Source organism: Sus scrofa, chromosome 14 (genome assembly GCF_054392235.1).
Source record: "Sus scrofa isolate SSC_HxYL_T2T_F1_AM1 chromosome 14, Sscrofa_HxYL_maternal_Yorkshire_Landrace_v2.0, whole genome shotgun sequence".
Taxonomy (NCBI): domain Eukaryota; kingdom Metazoa; phylum Chordata; class Mammalia; order Artiodactyla; family Suidae; genus Sus; species Sus scrofa.
Genome location: NC_139396.1, coordinates 160,053,574 through 160,067,724, shown reverse-complemented (window position 1 = coordinate 160,067,724; position 14,151 = coordinate 160,053,574). Strand labels below are relative to the sequence as shown.

At 45.2% G+C, this 14,151-nt stretch overlaps 1 protein-coding gene across 1 annotated transcript in view; it reads right to left on the bottom strand.

Annotated features, from left to right (window-relative positions):
• The window catches only part of LOC146397143 (uncharacterized), a 54,991-nt gene that overhangs the window by 39,623 nt on the left and 1,217 nt on the right, over window positions 1-14,151 (bottom strand). The gene's annotated exons all lie outside the window — the stretch shown is intronic.

Sequence of the window (14,151 nt, the reverse complement as noted above, 5' to 3'; positions counted from 1 at the left end):
GTGCAGGACGAAAGAAAGACAGAAAGTAGAGGAGAGGTTTTGGACCAGGAGCCGGAAGAGGCAGGGGGATGACGTGGTCCTGCTTGGCCCCAGCCAGACAGCTCACACTGAGTGAGGATGTGCTAAGAGCCGAAGCGGCCTCTGGGTCAGGCAGCTTGTGAGCCCCGCTGTACAGGTGAGGAAACTGAGGTCGGGAAACACTCAGAAACTCGCCTAAGCTGACAGGTAGAGAGTCTGGAACCAAGCCCGGGAGGTCCAGCTCCAGATCCCAGCTCTGTCCACGGCAGCAGGAGAGCTGGGCAGGGGGAATAGCCCTGGACACAGCAGCTCGCACACGGCAACCTCTCAGCACTTTGGGTTCACTCACTGTGAAAGGGGGAAGGGGGTAACAGTACCAACCTCAAAAAACTCTAAATGAGATAATCACTCGATAAATGTCAGCTACTATTGTCAGCTGCCCCAGGTAATAAGCAGTATTCATAGTAATACACCTGCTTATTTAGGATGGTTTATATTGATTTTGCTATGTGCCTGGCTCACGGTATTTTCCAAAAGTTGAGGAGGATGCTATTTTATGCTCCATCTATAGGTAAAACTGAGGCGGCCAGATAATTGGAATACTCAAAATCTTAGAGCTGAGAGGGAGACAAAGCATCTGACTTGAGTCTGCCTGCTTAATGCCTCTCTCCCCCAATAAGGGATAAGAGAACAGGACACCTTCTGTATTTCAAAGGACGTATATATACCTAAATTTAATTGACTTAGGAGTGGTATAAATTAAAACTGTATTTGCTTCGTTAAACTGGCCAAGAGAAGGCCTCCTACCCAACGACATGTCTAAGAATTAACTTAGTGTGCCCATCTTAACACGCGCTTTCCGGTTCTGGGAAGAAACAAAGGGTACATGAGCGCAGTCAACACTAACAGATATTTTGAAAAGTTTCTGCCAAATCATGCTCTTTTTTTTTCCTTTCAAGTCATTTGGGGAGAAGTCATCTAACCCCAACGTTTTTTCCCACCTAATCAATCCAATTCAGTGACTCAAGCCAGCCTCAAGAATACCTGGAACATATTAGAATCTCAATGAATGTTAACTGAATTAATACACAAGCAAATAATTCCCCAAATAATTTAATACACAGAGGCACAGAACCAAACTACTCCCTGTTAATGCATCTGCTTGAGTGCAAATAAAATAATTCTATATGAAATTTCCATGGTTTGTAAGTATAAGCTTTTGGTAAACATTCTAACAGAAGTGTCTTTCTACAAATATTTGCTATTCTGTCAGATATATCACGTTGAAATTAGTTGGCGTTAATCTGAAGTAGGTTGTTGTAAATTGAAAAGTTAATTTTAACCCCAAGACAACCACTAAGAAAGTAACTCAGACAATACAATAAGGTAAAAGAAAACAGTAAAGTAATTCAGTAAAAGAAACAATAAAGTAATGAAAAAGGTACACTAGAAAATATACATTTAATACAGAAAAGGCAATAATGGGGGAATAGAGGGGCCATAAAGATACAAGACACAGCGGAAACAAATATCAAAATGACTTCTCACTCATTCTATTCATGTAAATCATACCTTATCACTAATTCTATGACAGCAAAATTGGGATAAAGGTTCCAATTAGAAGGTAGATATTGGAAGAATGGGTTTTTTTAATAATCCAACTATGTGCTATCTATGAGAAATCCTTTATTTTTTATTGCTTAACTTTTTAAAAAATTTTATGGCCACAGCCATGGGCATTTGGAACTTCTCAGGCCAGTGACTGAATCTGAACCACAGCTGTAACGTACGCTGCAGCCGCAGCAATGCCAGATTCTTTATCCTACTGCACCCGGACTGGAATTGAACCTCTGTAGCCCCACAGCAACCCAACCCTCTACGGTTGGATTCTTAACCCACTGTGCCACAGCAGGTACTCTAAGAGACATACCTTAGATTCAAAGGCATGAATAAGCTGAAAATAAAAGGATGAAAAAGATATACCATAAAAGTAGTAAACAAAAGAGACCTATACTAATATACAAATAGAGTTTAACATAAAAATTGTTACTACGAACAAAGAATAATATTTTATAATGATTCAAGTGTCAATATATCAAGAATATATAATTATAAACATATACGCACCTAAACAGAGACCTCAAGTACATGAAGCAAAAACCAACAGACTCAGAGAAAAATAGACAAATCAACAATAAAGTTGGAGCCCTTGACATACCATTTTAAATAATAAATAAGGAAACTAGACAGAAAACGAATATGGAAGTAAATGGAAAACTTGAGCAGCACTGTAGAACAACTGGACCTAAGAGACATTTACCGAATGCTCGGTGGAGCAATACAGAACACATATTCTTCTCAAGTGCACATGCAACTCTCTTCAGATAGACCATATGCTAGGCCACACAGAAAGTCTTGATACGTTTAAATTATTAAAATTATACAATGGAATGAAATTCACAGTAACCGAAAAGAATTTGGGAAATTCACAAATATATAGAAATTAAACAGTACATCCCTAAATGACTAATGTCTCAGAGAAGAGATGACTGGGGAAATTTAAAAATATTCTGAAGTAATGCAAATGAAAACACAACATAGTACAACTTTTGAGGAGCAGCTAAAGCACTGCTTAAAGGTGAACGGACAGCTATGACTGCATATATTCAAAATGAAGAAAGCTCTCAAATCAATAACCTAAATGTCCAACCTAAGAAATTAGAAAAGAAGAGCAAACTAAACCCAGAGCAACCATAAGGAATAAAAGAATAAAGACTAGAGCAGAAATAAACAAAATAGAAAGTAGAAAAACAATGGAAAAATTCTAAGAGAAAGAAAAAAGGTCCTATAGAAAGTCTTAATAAAAATTAAAGAAGAAAACAGAGAAGTAAAACTATCTGTATTTGCAGATGTATAACGAAAATCCTAAGGAATTTTTTAAAACCCTATTAGATTTAATAAGCAACTTCAGCCAGGATACAGCAGCATAAAACACAAACATCCAAGTCAGTCATATTCTATACACTAACAATGAAGAAGTCAAAAATGAAATTAAGAAAACAATTCCATTTACAATAGTATAAAAAAGAATTTTAAGAGTACAAAAGAATAAAATACTTAGAAATAAATTTAACATAATAGTGCTAGACTTGTACACTGAAGCCATAAAACATCCTTGAAAGAAGCTCTAAATAAAAAGAAACACATCCCACTTTTATGGTTTGAGAAACTATTGTTAAGATGGTAACGCTCCCCAAATGGGTATACAGACTCAATGCAATTCCTATAAAAGTTGTAGCTGGAATTTTTTTTTTTTTTTTGGCAAAAATTGATCACCTGATCCTAAAATTCACATAGAACCTAGAATAGCCAAAATGACCTTGAAATAGAAGAACCAAAGTTGGAGGACTCGTGTTTCCTAATTTCAGAGCTTACTGTGAAACAACAGTACTCGAAACAGCATAACCATGAACTGAAAGTCCATAAGACAAACCCATACATTAATGGTTAATTTACCTTTGACAAGTATGCCAAGACAATTCAATGGGAAAAGAAGGGTCTTCGCAGTAAATGGTGTGGGCATCAACATGCAAAGAATCAAGTTGGGCCCAACTTCATACTATACACAGTATTTATTTCAAAAGGGACCCAAGACCTAAATGTGAGCTCTGAAATGACAGAGATGTTAGAGAAAAGTATCGCTGTAAATCTGCATGGCCATGGATAATAATCACTTAGATATGACACGCTAAGCATGAAAAACAAAGGTAAACACTGAATTGGACTTTTTGTATCAAATACTAAAAACACCATTGCAGAGTTCCCACTGTGTCTTGGCAGGTTAAGAACCCAAAAAGTATCCGTGAGGATGTGGGTTCGATCCCTGGCCTCGTTCTGCGGGGTTACAGATCTGGCACTGGCTGTGAGCTGCAGAGCAGGCCGGCAGCTGCAACTGCGGTCTGACCTCTAGGCGGGGAACTTCCATACACCCCAAGTGCAGCCCTAAAAATAAATAAAGGAATAAAAATAAAAACACCATTGGAAGTTCCCCTTGCGGCTCAGCGGTATCAAGCCCAACTAGTATCCATGAGGATGCGGGTTCAATCCCTGGCCTCATTCAGTGGGTTAAGGATCCCTGGCCTCACTCAGTGGGTTAAGTGGGTTGTCATGAGCTCTGGTGTAGGTCGCAGATGCAGCCCGGATCTGGAGTTGCTGTGGCTGTGGTGTAGGCCGGCAGCTATAGCTCTGATTCGACCACTAGCCTAGTAACTTCCATATGCCATGGGAATGGCCCTAAAAAGAAATAAATAAATAACAAAAAATAAAAACACCATTGCTTCAAAAGACACTATCAAGAAACTGAAAACAGACCACAGCATGGCTCGATTACCCGGTGGGCAGTAAATGCTGGCTGTGGGCCCGCAGTTCACCTGGCGCTGTGGAGCTGAGCCCAGACATGACCTGTCCGTGTGGCTTGAACTTCACAGCAGGGTGGCTGGGTTCCCAGAGGCTTATGTCCTAAGCACGTCGGAGAAGCCCAGCAGGAAACCAGGAGGCTCCAGTTTGGAGGCCTTGGCCGCATTCTTTGCAGAGGCCCCTCTGGATCGAAAGCACGTAGTGGAGTAGGTTCAGATTTATGGGGAGGCAGCCTGCACAATGACGTGAGGACTCGGAGGCGTGATGAATTGTCGCAGAGGGTGGAGACACCGCGCCTTTGAGAAAACACTGGAATCTTACGTTTCCCTTTTTTCGATCTTTGAAATGAATGGATGTTTCTAAGCAAATGCGTTTTCACACATCATGGTTCAATTCTTTTTTCTTAAACAACTTGATCGAGACACAATTCCCATACCCCGTAACCACTGGAAATGAAAACTGCAGTGGTTTTTAGTATATTCACCAGTATGTGCACCCATCGCCACAACCGAGTCTAGAACATTTTCATCGCTTCGGAAACAAACCCCATACCTTTAGCTATCACCCCTTTTTTGCAAAAAAAAAAAAAAAAAAAAAAAAAAACATTTGCTGAAACTCACGTCTGTAAGATGGAGGATGGCGTTACGGTGGAGTGGCTGAGACTGGGGTGCATGCAAGCGGGGCCCCCCACGCTGTGCTCACCATCCTGCCCCAACCCTCCAGGCGCCACCGTCCTCGCCAGCCCTCCACGGGGAACACAGCGCCGAGAAGGCAGTTTGAAAGTGGCCCGTGAAGGGGATGCCCATTCTCATTCTCTACTCTGCTCACCAGCTGGAGCCCACGGGGGACCTTTCAGTTTAGCACCGTGGCGATCAAACAGTTCGAGTTTTCTTGCATTTGTCATTCTCAGGAATCCGACATAAACAGACATAGGAAAGGCAATGAGGACTTTACGAAGCAGGTCCGGCTAATGCATCCAAGCCTCTGACAGGGCAAAATCTCGAAAGAGTACACTTTGGGAAACCTAGACAGGGTAGCTATAGGATGCCCAGGCATAGAGTGGGGGCAGGAATCCTGAAGTCCAAAAGAACCAAAATTAAAAAAAAAAAAAAAAAAAAAGACGGAGCAGGAGGGACAGGGCGTCTGGGGTTAGTAGATGCAAACTGTTGCATTTAGAATAGCTAAGCCATGAGGTCTTGCTGCACAGCACAGGGAGCTAGATCCAGGCTCTGGGGATAGACTGTGATGGAAGAGAATCCGAGAAAGGGAGTATGTCTGACTGGGATACGTTGTGAACCAACTGTACTTTAAATAAACATCCAACAAACGTAATACAGACAGCCGAAAAGAGAAACAAAAACAAACAAACAAAAACCAGAGAGGCATCTAGGGCCGAGAAAACGTTCCAACAACAAGACAAAGCTTGAAAGACCTCAAGTTGATCTAAAGAGAAAGGCTACGTCTGGGTGCACAGACCCGGGAGCCCTGGGGTGCAGGCCAGACCAGACACTCCCCTCCCCTCCCCAAACAGGCTCTCCTCCATCTGCTGAGAGTCGGGTTTCTCCACAGCAAGCAGCATCCACTCCTCCCAGACGTCAGCGGGAAGATGGAATGCACGGTCCCTCCCCCGCGCCAGCAAGGAAGCCATACCAGGACTGTCCTAGCAGGAGCATCCTTCCACCAGGAGCATCCTGAGTTTGTGAGCGACGTCAGCAGTCAGTTTTTCCTTCTAACCGAAGATTGGAGAGAGACTTCTGGAACCCATGAAGGATTCGTGACAAATGTCCTGTGCGTGTGTGTGTTCCTTTCAGTACTTAACATACTGAGAAAAAAAATTATTTATTTTGCTTTTAGTGCCACACCTGCAGCATACGGAGGGTCCCAGACAAGGGGTCGAATCTGAGCTGCAGCTGCCGGCCTACACCACAGCCACAGCCACATAGGATCCAATCCGCATCTGTCACCTACACTATAGCTCACGGCAATGCCGGATCCTTAACCCACTGAGCAAGGCCAAGGATCGAACTTGCATCCTTCTGGATCCTAGTCGGGTTCGTTACCACTGCGCCACAATGGGAACTCCAAGAAAATATTTCATTGCACTTACTTTCCATTTATTTTATTTTATTTTTGTCTTTTTAGGGCTGCACCTGCAGTATTCCCAGGCCAGGGGGCGAATCGGAGCTGCAGTTGCCGGCCTACATCACAGCCACAGCCACGCCAGATCCAAGCCATGTCTGCAACTTACACCACAGCTCCGGGCAATGCCAGATCCTTAACCCACTGAGCGAGGCCAGGGATTGAACCTGCAACCTCATGGATACTAGTCTGGCTCATTAACCGCTGAGCCACAACAGGAACTCCAGACTTGTCGTTTTTGCACTCCGTAGGTCTCAAAAGTTTAAAGAGGTTATCGCCCTCTTTAGCCCCCATCTCATGGTTTTACTTTTCCAACATATTATACTTGTTAGTTACGAAATGTTGATGAGATTCCCTTGCCCCAGAGGCACAAAAATCATGGGAAAATGGCTTTGTACTCATAAAAATCAAGTCTTACAAGAAACAGATGCAAAGGGTGAGGTTTGCGGCAGAGCCGAAGGGCATGGCCGGTGTCTTGCTTCCCCAGCGCCCGGGGGCTGAACGCGCTTCCAGGAGGAGGTGGGAGGGAGCGGGCAGCTCCTGGCCCCCCTCCTGCTCGGAGGCTCAAGCTCAGGACCCCGAAAGTGGATTGGAGCCTCCAGGTCCCTGGCTCAGATCTTCCGACGCTCCTTCCCTCGCAGTGGCCTTTGCGAAGCTGTCTGTCTCCCTTTCCTAAGAACGGACGGCAGTTCCTGAGACAGGATGTGTTCTCATTATGTGCCGCTCGGATGCGAGCCACACGTTCTCCCGGAGCTGCCCCCAGCTCATCCCTCCTCTGGCAGTTACCTGCTGTGTCTCAGTCACACCTCACGGCCCCTCCGTTTCATGCCTGTTGAAAGGTGGGTCCAGATTGTCCACACGCCCCCCCGACAGCCCCCCGGCCCGCGCACATCTAATGAGACCCGCTGCCCGGTCAGGCGGCGGGAGAGGGAGACGGGCACTTTGATCCCAATTTCCACCCAGGCTTTACAAGATCTTCAGGTCATTTCTTTCCTGGGACCCGACATCAACTCCCTTCGTCGTTGAAATGTTTCCAGTAAAAACAGCACAGTCCCTCTTATTTCCTGGAAACGAATTAAGCCACTGTCCCGCGTCAGGGAGCCGAGGACAGTGTACGCCCATCGCCCCATCGCGAGGGGGCCGAGTCTCCCTGACACTGTGCCGGTCTCCCCAAGACGTGGGCCTTCGGCTGTGGGCAGGGGATGCCGTCCTTTAGACAAGAGACGCTTCTTTCTTCACTGATCGCTCAGGCGCTGGGGCAACGTGCCAGGTTGAACCCACGGGCTTGTGATCCATAAACTCAGAAGCCACATCCCAGAATTCCAATTTCTCGAGAAGTCGGAACACTGAGCAAGAATACGTGATTACACGTTCTTCTCTCACCTGCCTGACCCGGGCATCTCATAACCTGCAGCCACTTGCGTGTGGTCCAAACCCCGCTACCCCCACGGCCTCGGCCAGCCTTCCCCGAGCTTGTCCTGGCCCAGCGACTGGACAGCTGTGCTTCGTTCGCGTCCTCTGGGCTTGGGGGAGCGTGTGCCACTAATCCTTCTCTGTCCCAGGGTATTTACATCTGCCCCTTCATTCCGGCGTCCCATTATCACCTGGGATTAAGCCTCGGTTGGAAGGAACTCCTTTGGCAGCCTGATTTTCCACCTCAGTTCAGTTCCCCCAACGCCTGATGTGCATTAACTGATATCACACGTGGCATTCATCCATTTTGGAACAATGATTCGAATGGAAAGCTTTCACCTCAAACATAAACAACCGGAGAATATGTTTCCACGCGAGTCTTCTGAGAAATTATCTGATTTTGCAGCCGCAGCCACTGACTTAAAATAACACTGGTACAAAACAGAACCAATCGGCAGACCCCTCCTGACATAAGTTAAACATCTTGACTCCCTAAAATGGAATTATGCCTGCTGCGGAAATGCACTGAAGCAAAATTATTCCTGAATGTAACAATGACAATGCAATTTCCTGGATTTATGACGGGCACTTGGGGAAACGTGAAAGTGGCCTAAAAGAGTTAATGTCCCGCCCCCAGTGCTTTATTTAATGTCGGGAAGTTTATAATCTCATATACGACGTGCCTTCCAGAAAGACCTCATCATCCCGGGCCTCCCTCCATCCACATGAAAATATTTGCTTTCATGGATGAAGATTCTCTCTCGACAAAAATACTCAATGGAGCAAGTTTGGTACTTCTAGATCCAGTCGCTTTGAAAATGTGCAGTTCTCGCATTAGCGCAATCATAAAAATAACATATGCAGGCTTCCGCCACCGTTCTGGCCAAAGGGCTATTTCAACGGCTGGTTGCACAAGCAAGGGAAGCGTCCACGTCTCCTTCGGCCAGGCTGCCTTCCCTGCCACTTGCTGCCTTTTTCTGTCCCGTGTCAGTGTCAATCTACCAGCAACGAAATGCAGGGAAATGAGGAGAATCAGAAAGAGAAGAGGCAGCAAAGATGAAAAATTGCCTGTGACAAACATTAGGAACAGAGAGAGCGCCTTAAGCAAGGATCAGCCCCGCTACACGGGGCTGGTTAGCCATCCAGTCCAAAGGTGAGAACTGGAAGGGTTGGGAGGAAAACAGACCATCCCAGGAACTTGGGGGAAAAGGCTAGGGAGCACAGAGACAACTTAAATCGGCTTTAAGTTAAACAGGACTCCTGCTACCTTTTTCTGAATGAAAGACGCTACTTTTCCAGAAGAGAGAGCAGATCTGTGTCTCGGTGATGCTCATAATCTTTTCCCTAATGCAGCGCCCATAAATCACCCCCCCCTCGGTGGCCCCTTTGAAGCCAGGGGAGGGGTTATGGGAGCCGCTCATTTTGCCCCCCGCCCCGGCACGTTAAAAGCCGTCCGTTATCAGACAGGGACCGACCATGGTTCCAAATCCGAGGCCCAGAAGTTGGAACCAGGGCTGAGTGCAGCGCAGGATCCAAGCTCAGACATTCCTTGGAAAGTTTGACTCCAGCTCTCCTGACGTCTGAATGCTGCCAACTTGAAACGGAAACCTCTTGAGAACATGTTTTCTTACAAAATTTACAAAGAGCTTTGCTGCAGAGCCAACAGCTGGGAGTGCCGTCCGTGCAAGCAGCCGCTCTCCGGGATCTGATCTCTTACAGCATTTTGGCACTTCTGGTTCAGCTCCTGGCGGGCAACCAGAAGCCAGAGAGGTAATAAAACATGGTCTGCTCCCAGGCCAGCTCTGGGCCAGGCTCCTTCCCGGAGGAAGGATGACTAATGCCGGCCGAAAGGCTGATCCGTGTGCCTTTGCGGCTCTCGGGAGAAGGTACACGAGGGGCAGCAAGGCAGGCCAGGTGTCCGGGTTCCCCTGACCCCAACCAAACTTAGGCCCGCAAATGATGGCGGAGGTGGCCCCGGCCAACCAAAGCTTGATTCTCCAGAGTCGGTCCTAAAGCAATTTGTAACAGGTCGTGTCCTGTCCCTAATCATTTCTTACATAACTGGACAAAAGAGCTGCCAGGTGGACTTGGATTTCAAAGGGAGAGCATTTCAATGTCCCTCGAGAAGGAAGCAGAGTGAATGCCACTGGCGGCAGAGGAACAGCCAGGGTTCTAGCCTCCTCCATGGAACAGCCACGACCGCATCTCTGATTCATCCCCTCCTCAATTATTGTCTCTGCTTCTGAAAATCAGTGGGTGTTGAATTTTAGACTACAGAGAGGAATGGCCAAGGCCTAACTTTCCAGCAGCCAGTCTCCGACCATGCATGAGCCAGGCCCAGACACACCCAGCAGGGGAAGAGCGCGTTTGCTCAGCGCCACACGGCTGGCTGGCCCATCCATTTGGGTAGAGTGTGACGACCCCACCGTAGACAAAGCGACTTAGGCCCAGGTAAGGAGTGAGGCTACCGAAAGCACCCAGGGTAGGGCTGATACAGGTTGCCCAGTTAAATGTGAATTTCAGAGAAGCAATGAATAGTTTTTAGATATCCCACGCAATGTTTGGGATATGCTTATATTTGAGAAATTACTCATTCCCCTAAGATCGTATTTTGCTAGGCATTTTGTGGTTTTATTCACTAAATCTGCCGATCCTAACTTGACTTGCCAAAAACTTTCTCAGGAAATCAAACCAGAATGCCAGAAGCCTGAGAAGGAAAATGTATCCAATTTAGGGGTGGTGGCTCAGAAGTAACAAACCCAACTAATATCCCCGAGGATGTAGGTTCAATCCCCTGGCCTCACTCAGTGGGATGAGCATCTGGCGTTGCCATGAGCTGTAGTGTAGGTCGCAGAAACAGCTCGGATTCTGCGTTGATGCAGCCGTGGTGCAGGCCAGCAGCTGCAGCTCCGATTCGACCCCTAGCCTGGGAACCTCCATATGCCATGGGTACGACCCTAAAAGGACAGAAAAAGAAAAGAAAATATATCCCATTCAAAAAGATCAAGTCACACATTAAACAAGGAACTGTTAACTAAAAGCAGAGACACAGGAAACCATCACCATTGCAGAGGGAAATAAGTGTCTGGTTATAATAGAAAGACAGACAGACAGAAAGGCAGGGACAGACAGAGACAGACAGAGAGAGCTGTAGAGACCGGACATCAAGCCTTCCTCTCTGGGGTCCCGAGGCTTCACTGGGCAGAGAAAGATTGTTGAGATGGGCATCAGACAATGAGGCCAGCACTGTTTTCCTTATGGAGCTTTTAAAGCTATTTTATTATAATTATTATGATGATTTGTATCTAAGTAATACAGTAGCATGGCATAAATTTTGAGAACTTCAGAAAAGGGTCCAGAAGAAAATAAAAAGTCTTCTTATTCCCAGAATTAGAAGATAACCACTGTATTTCCTTCCATATAACATTTTGTGACCTACTTTTATCATGTCATATATTGTGGATATGCTCGCACATGCTCAGGCTCTGAGGACACGGTTTTTAATGACTACTGAGTATTCCATTGCTTTTAATGGACCGCAATTTATTTAACCTCTTTCCTCTCATTGGGTATTTATGCCGCTTCCCATTTTTCACTGTTACAGAGAGCTCCCCATGGTTGCCCTGTACACACAGCCCTTCCTGGGTTCCTGGCTGTTTATGGGACAAAGACCCAGAAGTCAATCCAGGTACTAGACAACAAGGTGTGAACTGTGCTTAAGTTTTAATGCCGACTGCCAATTTTTCCTCCCGAAAATCTCATATACACTGTAAAATACTTTCCATTTTTTTCTTAACCTTGCCAAGCCTGAGCATGACCTCGTTACCCCTTTCAACAAATCTCTGCTAATGTGATCAACCCAAACCTATCTTTTACTTAAAATTGCATCTCCTTCATTCCTCACGCAATGAACGTGTCTTCAAAAGGTTATGGAGCATCTGGAGTTATCTAATGAATGCTTTTTCAGGTTTTTAGACTTTTTTTTAAACTTTTACTGGGTTATTAGGGTTCTTTAAGTATGAAAGGTAATAATCTTTTGTTTACCAATATGCTACAATACGTTCCCATTTGTCCGTTGAGATTAGTTAGGGTGTAATTTGGAGTTGGGAATTTTCCAGTTTTATTAGCCAAACCTTGATCGTTTTCCTGTATTTTTTTTTCCTTGTTCTTCCTTTCCACCTGGAAGCAAGATAAATTGCAAGTCTCATTCTTCAGACACTCTTAACCTCTGTGATCCACTGAAACGAATTTTCACCTAAGGGTGATCAAGAGATTCTTTTCCAGGTAATTAACCTGCTATCTCGACATCATGTACTGAATAATCCACGCTTTCCCTGTGGAGTTGAAATGTCATATTTACCATATGCTAAGTGAGGGGTTACTTGTCTGCCTGTCTAACCCTGCACCCACACCCCACCACGGAACCATTACAGCCAGAAAATACACTAATCTCCCTTTAGAGTGATTTCTTCTCCTAGAATGATTGAGTCAACTTTAATTTGAATTTTGATAGGAACTGCCTTAAAGGCGCAAGTAAAAGTGGAGACATTTGGCCCCTTGCACTATGCAGAACCAGGGTCTGTACTCTTGAAGAGCTCTCTGATGCCTCTCAAACCCTGTTGTCTTTTTCTTCAAGGGCCCCTTGAACATCTCTCTAGATTTACTCCCAGGATTTGGAACATGACATTGATCCTAAGAACTAGAAATCTTTTATCTTTTTTGCTTCCCAGCTAATCATTAAGGAAATCTAGGAAAGTGATTGATTTGTGCATGCTCTCACCAAAAGAAATTCTGTCCACTACTGTCTTCAAAATGTTATCTTAGTGGGAGTTCCCGTCGTGGCTCAGTGGTTAACAAATCCGACTAGGAACCATGAGGTTGCGGGTTCGGTCCCTGGCCTCGCTCCGTGGGTTAAGGATCTGGCGTTGCTGTGAGCTGTGGTGTAGGCCGGTAGCTACAGCTCCGATTCAACCCCTAGCCTGGGAACCTCCACATGCTTCGGGAGCGGCCCTAGAAAAGGCAAAAAGATAAATAAATAAAATATTTTCTTAGCATCTCTAGATATATGAACATGTAGGTCCACTCCTTCCTAAAAGCTAATCTTCCTTTTCCTGTCTCCTGCTTCATGACACGTATTAGAACTTCAAGAACGACGTTCATGATGGTGGAATTCCAGAGTCTGAAGGACCTCGGAGGGTCCTCATTAAGGGTCAGGTCCCTGCTGATTTCACACTGTTCTCCCAGATCCAGGCATCATTTTCCTATTTCTGGCTTACTACGTTTTTACTAGAAATTGATGTTGAATTTTATTAAATGTCCTCTGGGAATGTATTGACGTTTTTCCTCTTTTAACCTACCAATGTGATATATTTTATTAATAGATTGCTGAATATTAAAACTTTAGTGCATTCCTGGAATAGACCTCTATGACATATGAAACTACTGTTTTCAACTTTCTGTATATTATTTAGGCCTCTTTGTTCTCTGGTTCAATGACTGCAATTGCATCTCGCCAGGCTCTGGCCCCGCCTGCTGTCTTAGCTTCACCATCCCAGTGAGGTTTTTACATGGTGTTTTTTTTTGTTTGTTTGTTTGTTTTTTAGGGCTGCATGTGGGGCACATGGAAGTTCCCAGGCTAGGGGTCAAATCAGAGCTGCAGGTGCCGGCCTACACCACAGCCACAGCAACGCCAGATCTGAGCCGGGTCTGTGACCCACACCACAGCTCACAGCAACACCAGATCCTTAACCCACTGAGGGAGGCCAGGGATCGAACCCATATCTTCATAGACAGCAGTTGGGTTGGGTTCCTTACTGCTGAGCCGCTAGAGGAACTCTCCCTTTTCAGGTTTTAGATTGAAGCCTCAGCTATTTCTGCAATATGCACCGGGAAACATTTCCTTCCAATGCTTTGTGATCCTTCCTGTAGCAGGGAAATTATGTGTTCTCTCAAACTGAACTCCCGAACCCCTAAACTCTAAAGAATTCATTCTAACAGTGTTCTGGAAGAAATGACCAAGTACTGAACAACGAGGAGGAAATGAGAGATTCATTTAAAGGTATTACAAACCTATAATAACTAAACCACAAGCAACTTTTCAAATTTCTCTCGAGGTCACTAACCTGTAGGAATGTTCTCCTTCTGCAGGCAGACACGAAGATGTCT